The sequence below is a fragment of the Scyliorhinus torazame genome, chromosome 7, assembly GCF_047496885.1.
Source record: "Scyliorhinus torazame isolate Kashiwa2021f chromosome 7, sScyTor2.1, whole genome shotgun sequence".
Lineage (NCBI taxonomy): Eukaryota > Metazoa > Chordata > Chondrichthyes > Carcharhiniformes > Scyliorhinidae > Scyliorhinus > Scyliorhinus torazame.
The window spans coordinates 207,208,200-207,219,316 of record NC_092713.1 but is presented as its reverse complement, the minus strand read 5'-3'; positions in this window follow the sequence as shown (position 1 = coordinate 207,219,316).

Below are 11,117 nucleotides of genomic sequence, written 5' to 3'. Positions count from 1 at the left end.
GAAGCTTGAAGTTAAGAGTCATCACTCGCTCTCTCTATCTCTGGCACCAATTCTGATTGCTGTTCACAAGGCACTCAGTATCTTATCATGTTGCCGTACCTGCCTCCCTCCCTCATAGGTCTCCCTGTGCATGCTGCATCAAAACGCTGATTGCTTTCTCTCTCTCTTGACACTTCAATCAAATCCTATGCAAGCACCGAGAGGCCTCAGTTCTGATTCACTCTCAGGGGACAGCAACTCTCGATTGACAAAGCACAGCATTTCCCATTTTTGACTGGTCTGTTATCACACTTTTTGGCAGACCTGTTGAAACCTTCTTGTGAACTCTTGTGAAGCTGTGATCTCCTGTCAACAAAAAGGAGGGCAAATCCAACTAGACCAATTATCGCCCCATCAATCTACTCTTGATTATCAGTAAAGTGATGGAAGGGGTCATCAGCAGCGCTATCTAGAGGCACTTACTCCGCAATGACCTACTCACCAATGTTCAATTTGGGTTCTCCAGAACCATTCACCTCCAGACACTTCATTACCAGCTTGATCCAAACATGGATAAAGGAACTGAATGCCAGAGGTGAGGTGAAAGTGATTGCCCTTGGCATCAAAGCAGCATTTGACCATGTATGATATCAAAGATTTCTAAAAAAAAAATTGGCCAATGGAAATGAGGACAAAAATTCTCCACTGGTTGGAGTCACAGCGAGCACAAAGGAAGATAGTTGTGGTGTGATTGTTGAGTCCAATCATCTTAGTCACAGACATGGCTGCAGGGGTTCCTCAGGATAGATCCAACTTGAAAGTAAGGATATTCGTTGATGATTGGACAGTGTTCAGTTTCATTTGAAACTCCTCATATAATGAGATAGTCCGCGGTTACGTGCAACAAGAGCTGGATGACATTCAGGCTTGTGCTGATAAGTGTCAAGTAATAGTCACACCTCACAAATGCCAGGCAATGATTACCTCAAACAGGAAAGAGTCTAATACCTTCCCTTTCAATCAACAACACTGCAATGGCCTAATTCAAAGGCTGGATATTCAGTGGCAAGTGGCTCACGTCCTAACTCCCACCACCACCTTTTCACCACCTGTAAGATACAAGTCAGTAATGTGATGGAGTACCCTCCAATTGCCTGGATGAGTGTCACTCTAACAACTCAAGAAACTCGATACCACCCAGGATAAAGTGGCCAACTTGATCGGCACCTAATCCATCACCTTAAACATTCACTCCCACCACCACCACAGACTATGGTTTCAGTGTGTACTAATGCTCCCTCGCATTTTTTGTTTGATTTCAAGGGCAATTTCTGTGTGCGCATGGTCCCTTTAAATTATTTTGCACAGCTGCACAAGCACTATAATCTAAAGGGGCTACTTCTGCACAGCCTGTGCAGGGACCTTAAAGTTGGTGTGTGCAACTTAGAGGGAACACCAGTGTGCACCATATGCCAAATATACTGCCACATCTCACCAAGGCTCCTTCAGCAGGACTTACCAAACCAGTAACATACCAAACCAGTGGACCGCATGGCAGTTGATTCACAGTGCCGGGTTCGATTCCCGGCTTGGGTCACTGTCTGTGTGGAGTCTGCATGTTCTCCCCGTGTCTGTGTGGGTTTCCTCCGGGTGCTCCAGTTTTCTCCCACACGTCCTGAAAGACGTGCTTGTTAGGTGAATTGGACATTCTGAATTCTCCCTCAGTGTATCCGAACAGGTGCCTGAGTGTGGCGACTAGGGGATTTTCACAGTAACTTCATTGCAGTGTTAATGTAAGCCTACTTGTGACACTAATAAAGATTATTATTATTACATCTATCACCAAGAAAGACAAAGGAAAGATGTGCCAGGCTGGCAGCGCCAAGGTGGCATTTTGCATGCGCCGGGGATCAGTTCTGGGGGTGCCCTGGCCTTATGGGGTGGGGTGTGGGAGGCTCAAGGACTCCCCAACAGGTAAATTGGGGTGTTGTGGGGGTCGCATTTGGGATCGAGAGATCGGGAATTGAAGGCCCCCCCCCTCCCCGAGGCCCGATAAAATAACAAGAGTCCCATTTGATAGCGGGGTTGTTCCTGGCTCTACAAGCACCAGGAGACACACCGCTAAGCCCGCCTACAACGGGTCTTTGCTTTTTTTTCCGTTAAAAAGCACCCATGATCTTTACTTGGAAATATATCACTGTTCCTTCATCATCCCTCAGGCAAAAGCCTGGAACTGCCTACCTTTTTTTAAAATTTAGAGTACCCAATTATTTTTTTCCCAATGACCTATCCACCTATCCTGCACATCCTTGGGTAGTGGGGGTGAGACCCACGCAGACACGAGAAGAATGTGCAAACTCCACACGGACAGTGACCGGGGCCGGGTATGAACCTTGAGGTAGCAGTGCTAACCATTGCGCACCATGCCACCCCTGGAACATCCTACCTAACAGCACAGTTGCAGTGGTTCAAGAAGGTGGCTCATCACCAGCTTCTCCAAGGCAACCGGGAATGGACAATAAATGCTGGCTTTAGCAGCAGCGCATACATCTGGTGCATGAATTTCAAAAAGTTACTCATGCTCTGCATAGATGGATGTTATTCAGATTATTTTACAGTGCTAGTTCTCAGTTTTCTTTGAGCATTTAAAATTGAATATTTAACTCTATTCATCTCATACAGCTCAGGCGTCCTTGTCAGTATAGAACTGAGAGCCTTACATGTGTGCACTGGGTGTCATTTTTCAGATCCCCCGATTATGGGTTGTATGTTTTGTCAAATTTCTCAATTGAAAAATAAATGCCTTTTACAGAATAGCTTAAGGCAACATTTTTAGTCTCAGTGAAATATTTTGCACAGTGACTGTTCAAACCAAGTCATCAACACACACAGATCATTGGTAGATGGATGCCTTAATGTCTCTACAGGCAATCCTGATGTGGCAAAGAAGCAGTTACAACATGTCAAGGAAATGGGTTCCCGCATACTAACAGAATTACTCATCTTGTCTAAACAAAACCATTTGATCCTGAAAACAGCAGGAGCCTCATTAGGTGCACGTGGGGCAGGGCTGTTTTACACAGCGTGTGTTAACTGCTCTTCAGTGGCAGTAAAACTAGTGCTGGATTGTTATCTCCTGCCCCCCCTCCCTGCAACGCACTTGGCTGTAGGCTAGGGCATACTGACAGAGGGAGTAGGAACTGGGCAGCATCAGCAATGTCATATACAGAGAGAATAAACAATTATATTTTAACAAGGTTTCTCCAGTACAGCAGGCTCCTTTCTACTATTGTTTAACGCTAAAATTTAATCAGTTTTATGCAGAGGATTAGGGGCCCTCGGTGATCACAGCATTAATTAGTAATATATATGCTTGTTTATGTTTAATGCTGTAGATTACGGGCTCGACCTAACCAAATGGGAACAGAATCCCATAACGAGCTTGTCTAGCTGTGTGCTTCCTCGTGCTCGGAGCGGCAAGAAACACTCCGCTATCTAACATCCATCCAGTTAGATACAGGACCTTAGCTGGGAATGCAAGCCCGAGGCCACTCTCAGTCCCGTTTTCTGCACTGAAGAGCTCTGCTCGCTCGAACTCCTTCGTGCAACAAGCCATCAGGATCCTTTTTTCAAATGGCGTCCCGAACGTTCGAGCTCCCAAAGCGACTCCCAAATCTCCCCCAGCCCCAACTCACTGTAAAGGGTTCCCAGGCACCCGCGTTCCCCCCCCCCCCCCCGGATCACCGCCGCATGAAAAATTCCAGCTTGCACCACCAGCCTGGCATGCTGGCAGGGCCACCTGGACACCTTGGCAGTGCCAGGCTGGCACCCAGGTAGCACTGCCAGGATGCCACCCTGCCAGAGGGCAAGCACCTGGGGGCCTCGTATGTGGAGACCAGCACTGAATGATGCTCGCCCGAGGTCTCCAAGGCAAAGGAGATAGATCCCAATGCCATGGTTACCTCAGGGTGCATGTTAGAGTGAGACTAGCTGATCCCAAAAGGTGATCCCGCCCACAATGGGCAGGTTTCACATCGCAATATCTCACAACATCACGTTAGATCGCGAGAGGCGTAGCAAGCCGGGTAAATCTTGGGAGCAGGGGTCTCCTGTCATTTGCCAGCCACGGTGCACTGCTTTTCAGGTGCCACGTGGTCAGTAGATCACGCCCAATATCTTCCCAATTTTCTCCTCTGATTATGGTGCTGGGATAGCACCAGCTCTGATACTTTCAGGCACCTCACCCAAGAAGTAACTTCTCAGTGTGCAAGCCTGCTCATTGAGTATTAGCAAATTGGCAACCATGGAGGGAGGGACTATTAGGGGAAAGTCTGACCCTGTATTCACCCAAGGCCACATAAAAGCACTTTCTGGAAAAGGTCATTGATTACCAATTAGGAGCAGGATTTTCTTTCCTTTCCCATTCCAGGAACACTGCAAACAATTATAACTGTTCCAATAACATCAGCATAGAACAGGAATCAGCCCTGAATCTTTCCTGCTCACGATTTTGAATATTACATAAAATGGTTGGGGCGTATATCGGCATGAAGAATGAAAATAAAACATACACATTTGTAGCTGAATCGACGATCAGGAAGGAAATCATAAAATTTACCTTTTAATATTTTTCCACATTTGGGTCCGTTTTCTTATGGGCTAACTTCCATTTAAAGAATGGTGATTCAACAGCCAGCTGGAAATGCATTTAAATTAGATCATAAATATGAATCTAGCTGTTTAATATGCAAACAGTCCATGAACTGCTGGTCATGTTTCTTCCAGTTTGAACATATCCTGTATATGAAGTTGTCAGTTTATTGAACACACAGACTATTAAGAGCATAATCAGTGCATGCTTCATGTCAACATCACTTAATATGTGCATCACTTCCCAAGGCAATTAACCTGCAATTTCTAGCCCTGTTGAAGGATATTGCTGTTCTTGCTGATTATCTTTGCGGCAAACTAGAATTTATTAAACTCAAATTGTGCGTATATTGTGGAAGCATAATATAAACCAGGCCAGAGTTTGGTTGCTTGAGATATCTCTGGAGTCAAACAGCTTACTGCTATTTACAGCCAGGGCAGGATTGAGTGCTGGCACGTTTTACAAAGTCAAACTGATCTTTCCTCCCCCTTGTCCTGCATCATTAAAACCAATTGTCGCTTTTTCACTATTTCCCTGGGGGAAAATTGTTGATTTAGTACAGACCTGAGTTTGGGCATACTCAGTGGCAGCACATGGACCACCCCCACCACCACATCCTCGGCCCACATACCAAATCACTGGAATGTATTTTATAATCCCTTTTCATATAATATTGTGAACCATATTATTTACAATAGCATCTCAAAGTGTTTAGCTATTAAATATTTTTTAACTCCTTGATTTGACTGTTAGTTTAGGTTCAAAGTCAATTTAGAATTGAGGTACATAATCTAGGCAAGCACTCCTGTAAAATGTTCTGGAGGGCTGTATTATTCAAGACAGGGCATTAAACAAAAGGCCCTTAAAGTGATGGATTTTAGAAGTCCCATGGTATTATCTGAAGAGAGCAGGGAGATCTCCTGATGTCCTGGCCAACATTCCTCCCTCAAACAAAATCAACTTAACTTCACATTATTGTTCTTTTGAGAACTTGGGGTGCACAAAATGGCAGCATGCATAATACTTTAATTTCAAAGCAATTGATTGTACGTGAGGTGCTTTTGATCATAAGACACTATATACACGCCAATTTTTCTTCTATGTCAATGTTGACATGGCACATCTCAAACCCAAAATATACTTCCAAGGATATCTCAAAAGAAAACCACTGTTTACAATTCTCTTTTCTCTGCCTCCCACTGTAAACGTTGCCAAACTATGAACTTTTTGCATGAGAAACTTGCCTTCAAGATTTTGGTTGTATGCCACTATGGGATTAGCACTGCTGCAATGTAAATTAACTCTGGATTATAAGGCATGTCACTCTTAGCTTTCCAGTGTTTCCATGACAACACATTTTGCAGATACCACCTTATTATCAGCCACCCAAGACGTAGTGCCATCTTTTGTCAACAGCACATTCTTTCAAAGGGGGTAATTGCTTTCAGGTAAGTCTGCACATAATCAGGAAAGCAATGTTCTGTGGAGTTCTTCAATGAAATTAATCTACCAGTTTTTTTTGCATATTAAATGCATCATTAAACATATGTTTCTGTCAAATAATCAAATATAATTTTCTTTCTTTCACATAGTACGTTTCTACCAAAGCAAGAAAAATTGTCAAATGATGTTTTCAATAATTCCATTGAGCAGCATTATTAGCCAGAAATCTGGCCTGTTATCCCTGTATATGTGGAAACAGCAAAGGCTTACGACAGCTATGTCTTTATCCATAGAAGCTGCACATGTCCCAGAATCAGTGTCAAAGAAAAATTCTGTGGATCAAAAAGGAAGCGCACCTACATACACCATAAAGAAATTTGTTGCTTAGTCAGCCTGTGGCCTCTCCATTTGGAAAAGATAGAACATGCAACGGCAACAGATACATTCTCTGCTGAGCAATTGTGCACCTAAATCCCATGTGTAATGTGCTCAAAGTACAGAGTTTCACATGTTGTCATGCATGGTCAACTTCTGTCTCCCAGTATTGTTGCTAACTTTTGCCTTAGTTTAATTGCTCTGTTTTATCACCTTTGCTCTTGAGTCGCCAGGTATCTTTATGATACCGCCACGTGGCTCAAGTCCGAGTAATGATCAATAATCCAATACACCGCTTAGTAATATTTAAATCAAAGCACAGTTATTATACACAGTAATCACTACTCATGTACAAATTCTACGTCTAAGCTACTTCTACGACTAACAGGCCAATACTTAACTTGGAAGTGGCCCACCAGGTCAGGGAAATGAATGGCCTTTCGTTCGGGTTCTGAGCCTGCGGGATTCGAAGTTGGTACAGATTGGTAGCTAGGAGCGCCTATCTCGTAGCGAGCGTTGAAGTAAGACTTACTGGATATCAGCGGCGGTTGGACCGGTCACTGTCAAGGGTCGGTTCACGTTGCTGAGTGACCCGGTCAAGAAGAACGATTTGAACTTGGGCTTGATTCTTATAGTCCCCAGGGGCTTCCCGCCTTTCGGGGCAGACCCTGTACCTGGTTCCAAATGATTGGACTTTGTCCCAATCACTTGGTTCGATTTTCTCCAATGCTCGAGCGGTTCCCTGATCGATGGGCGGTCCTGAGGTGGTCGTTCACCTCCCTTTGTGTAGGCTTCTGCTGGCGCCAAAGAGTCTGGTTTCGCTTTATGTGTCTAAATGTTACTCATTGTTCCCGGGGATTTCTCATTAGTATGCAGATGGCTGGTGTTTTGTTATGCTGATGGTTGCTGGGATCGATCTTGTCTGGCCTTTCCAGAGGTAAATACAGACTCAACCTGCAGCTGCTCATTTGTGTCCTGTTGGCTGACTTTCCCATCAGCCTTTGCCGTTCGCCATTTTAAATCGGGAGTTAGCCATTCTAAATCGGGAGTTAGCCATTTTAACTGGCTACCTGCCCTCCTTGTGATCCTAACTTGAAGTGTGAAGGATCACATAACTATGTTGCTTTCCATTCCCTGACCTGGGGGGGACACTTCCTTCATGGCCTCTGCACTGACCATAGCTATGCAAAAAATTTTAACTAACAATTCTGAGGCCGCTATGTCAAACAGGGACATGCATTACAAAACAATAAACTGGGAACCTCTAACTATTCTTAATACACTACACTCACTTAAACATTTCATCATCCTAACTTCCTCAACCATACAAACAAAATCATAGCATTTTATACATCAGTCTTCCTGGCTTGGCAGTCAAGCTCAGGATCGTACAACTTACTCATGAACAGTACTTTACATTTCTTTATTTACAATAAACGCAAGTGAATGCACTTTATTATAGATCGCAGGGTTCGGGGGTCTGGTCGTATCCGAACATAGGGGATCTGATCCTATATACCGGGGTTCCAGTGCGGTAGGCTCTCCTTCTCCATTTCCGTAGATGCATAGTCTGCACTATGCAGCAGAGTATCGCTAATACCAGTAATGTTTCTATTACATAGGACAGAGAGTACCAGGTTATAAACCTGGCACACCAAAATGATGTGGTGTCACTGGTGACTGGACTCTGGGTACTGCAGGGAAGTGAAACATTAACGGCTGGGAGGCTCGAAGTCATGGGGTTCGCATTCACGCGCAACCAAAAGTCCATAAACATGATGCTGATCCATATGAAGGACGTCCTCATGGCTCTTCTCTTTCCTTTTCTTTCTTCTCTTCTCCGGTCCTGGAGCTTCTGGAGTTCTGTGGAAACAAGCATAGTGTCTGTAACTATCTTTGTTTAATATCTCATACGATAGTGTGTCTGTCCTGTAGTGCCAATTACTCCCTTTATAATTGGTCACTATGTGCGACTCCCTCATTTTTTTTCAAAAATCGAATTTTAGGACAAGACACACTTCCCAACAATGAACCAGTGCGAGCCGTCTCGCAGACTGTGCAATTTACCATCCACAAGTTTCAGGATGTAAATAGCATGTGGTTGGCAACCTAAAGGTTTCCTGAAACAAACCAAAACTTTTTGAACGAAAAGTGCCAAAATGAGGTGCGTATGGGCCACGACGGGTAAGAGTTGGATGGAGTCCCCGCGTAGGACGGCTACCAATGCCGTGTCTTTCCTACCCGAGCGTAGTTGACCAGAGGGTGGGTTCCCAGGCAGGGCGGGTCCCAAGCCGTTTCTCCACTACCTGAGCAACCGACAAGAACGGGCAAAAAATGTAGTCATCGTGGTGGGGCTGCCGTAGTGGTTCTACCTTCGAACCAGAAGGGCAGTTACGAACGGGCGTCTGGTACCTTAACCAGTCTCTGCAGACAAGCTCTCAGAGGTTTCTGCTCAACTAGTGTCTGGCAATGGTGAGTCTCTGTAGGCAAGTCCTCAGAGGTTTCAGCCGAATAGGCGTGGGGCAGTGAGAAAAAAATTCTCCTGTCGGACATACAACATTTAACAAACGTACAAACAACATAAAACATTCTGCAGGTTCCATCAGAATACGGGACATCGTAAATCACATTTGGGCTGGGGTGTAACTAGCATCTGGAGGGAGTGCAGCGTGACCGAAGAAGAAAGGAAGGAGGAGTGAAACAAAAATGAAGTGGCCTTGCTGAGGTAACGCTGCCATGAGAAGTGGTGGGTAAGCGCTCACAGTTTGCATGGGGCAGCTGGGACCTTGTAGCTGCTGTGGGTGGTGTTCTCCTTCATATCTGGGGGCTAGTCTAGCTGGTGGGGGTCTCCTGCAATCTCGGGCGAAGTGTCCTGACTGCCCACAGTTGTAACATGACCCCTGGGGCACATAAGGTGGAGCAGGCTCTCTGGTGCATTGTTCCCTTGGGTATGGTTCCCTGGGTGGGGGGTTGGGGCTGTTAGTGTCCTCGCTGGTTCGGGGGGCATTTGTGGGCTGATTCCGTTGCAGTTTCACAGGGGCTTGACATTCCCGTGCGTAATGTCCTAATTGTCCGCAATTATAACATTCCGGTGGTTTCTGGGGGGGGCTGTTGCTTCCTTCGTTTACCTATGCGGGGTTCTGGTGAGTTTTAACTGGATGCATGTCTGCCTGCTCTTCCTCGGGTTCCCTAACTGCGGGTTTGTCTGCTTCTGCCTGCTGTTCTTCAGGATTTTTAACTGTGAGTTTGCTTTGTACAGACTGCTGCCAGGCGCGGGACAATCTTTTTAAAACCCATTTCTCATTGTGGGCTTCCTCTGAGGGGTCATAATTCGTACAGGCTTTTTGTCCTGCCTCTGTGGCATGGGAGATAAGGGTGCGGGTCCATTTGGCCATACCATCTTGGGACAAATGGGCACGTTCTAAATTTCCAAAAACTGCTGTGAAATGAATCCACAGGCGTCCAGCAAACACTGTGGGGTGTTCTGTCTTTTCCTGCCTGCACTTATTGAGGCCATCTACGGGGACACCCCGGTTATACCCGATCACATCCAGGATCGCGGTATGCATTTCTACAAGGGTGCCTCCTCCTACGTTCTGTGGGTCGGGAAGGGCTGCTGCTACTGACGGATCTAAACTTAAAACTGTGAGCTTTACCTGCTCTCTCTCATCCAGGCCGTACATGGTCGCCTGATGCTTAACTGTGGCAAAGAAATGGTGGGGGTCTGAGGTGGGGAGGAACGGTGTGATCTTATCGCACGCGTCCCGTAATTGGGTCACTGTTAAGGGGGTGGAATATAGAATTTCCGCATCGTCCGATGTGGCTGTGTGGTGGGTGGTTACTGGGTTCATTGGAGCTTGAACTACCTGCTGTGTGGGGGGTTGGGGCGCTTTTCTCTTTTGTGGCTTTCCCTGCGCACATGTTCCCTGAACTTATCTCTGCGCTGTTTCATTCAATTCTTCCCAATCAGGGCCGTCTCCCTGATCTAACTTTTCCCCAAAGGTTTCCTGAGAACCTTTCTGAACTGAAAGCAGCGATTGCAGCTCTGCAATCTGCTTCCGGCACTTTGCGTGGTCTAATGTGCTTTGCCTTTGTTCTGTGGTGGCAGCATGAAGAGCCCTTAATGCTGCCTTGAGGTCACTACACTGTTTTTGTAATGCCTCTACCTGTTTTTCCGTTTCTTCTCGTACCAGGACTGCACGTTGTGTGTCCTGATAGGCCTTTTCGTATTGAGATTGGAAGCTGCTGAAGTGCGCCAGACAAGACTGGTGAGCCATTTTGGCGTCATCCACCTCTCCATCTTTTGCTGCCAATTTCCTTCTCAAGTCTAAATTCTCCTTTTCTACCTCACTTACATCGACCTTACTCATCCGATGTATGCCTTCTACTTCTTTCCGGAGCGTCCTAACAACCTCCTCTGTGCCTCGCAATTGTGCCAAGCAGGACACAATTGCCATCAGCTTGCGAGCTTTCCCTAAGCTCTTTTTGTGGATCTCGCTCAGGTTCTCCCACCAAGTATGTCCTATACTCCCGGGACCTGATTCCTCGTTATCATAGAATTCATTCCAAAGGGGCCATCCTTTCCCTTTGAGATATTTCCTGATCTCTTCCTCCCATATAGGACATTGTCCCATTCTACAGCTGCTGGTCGCTGTGACTGCAAATTCCT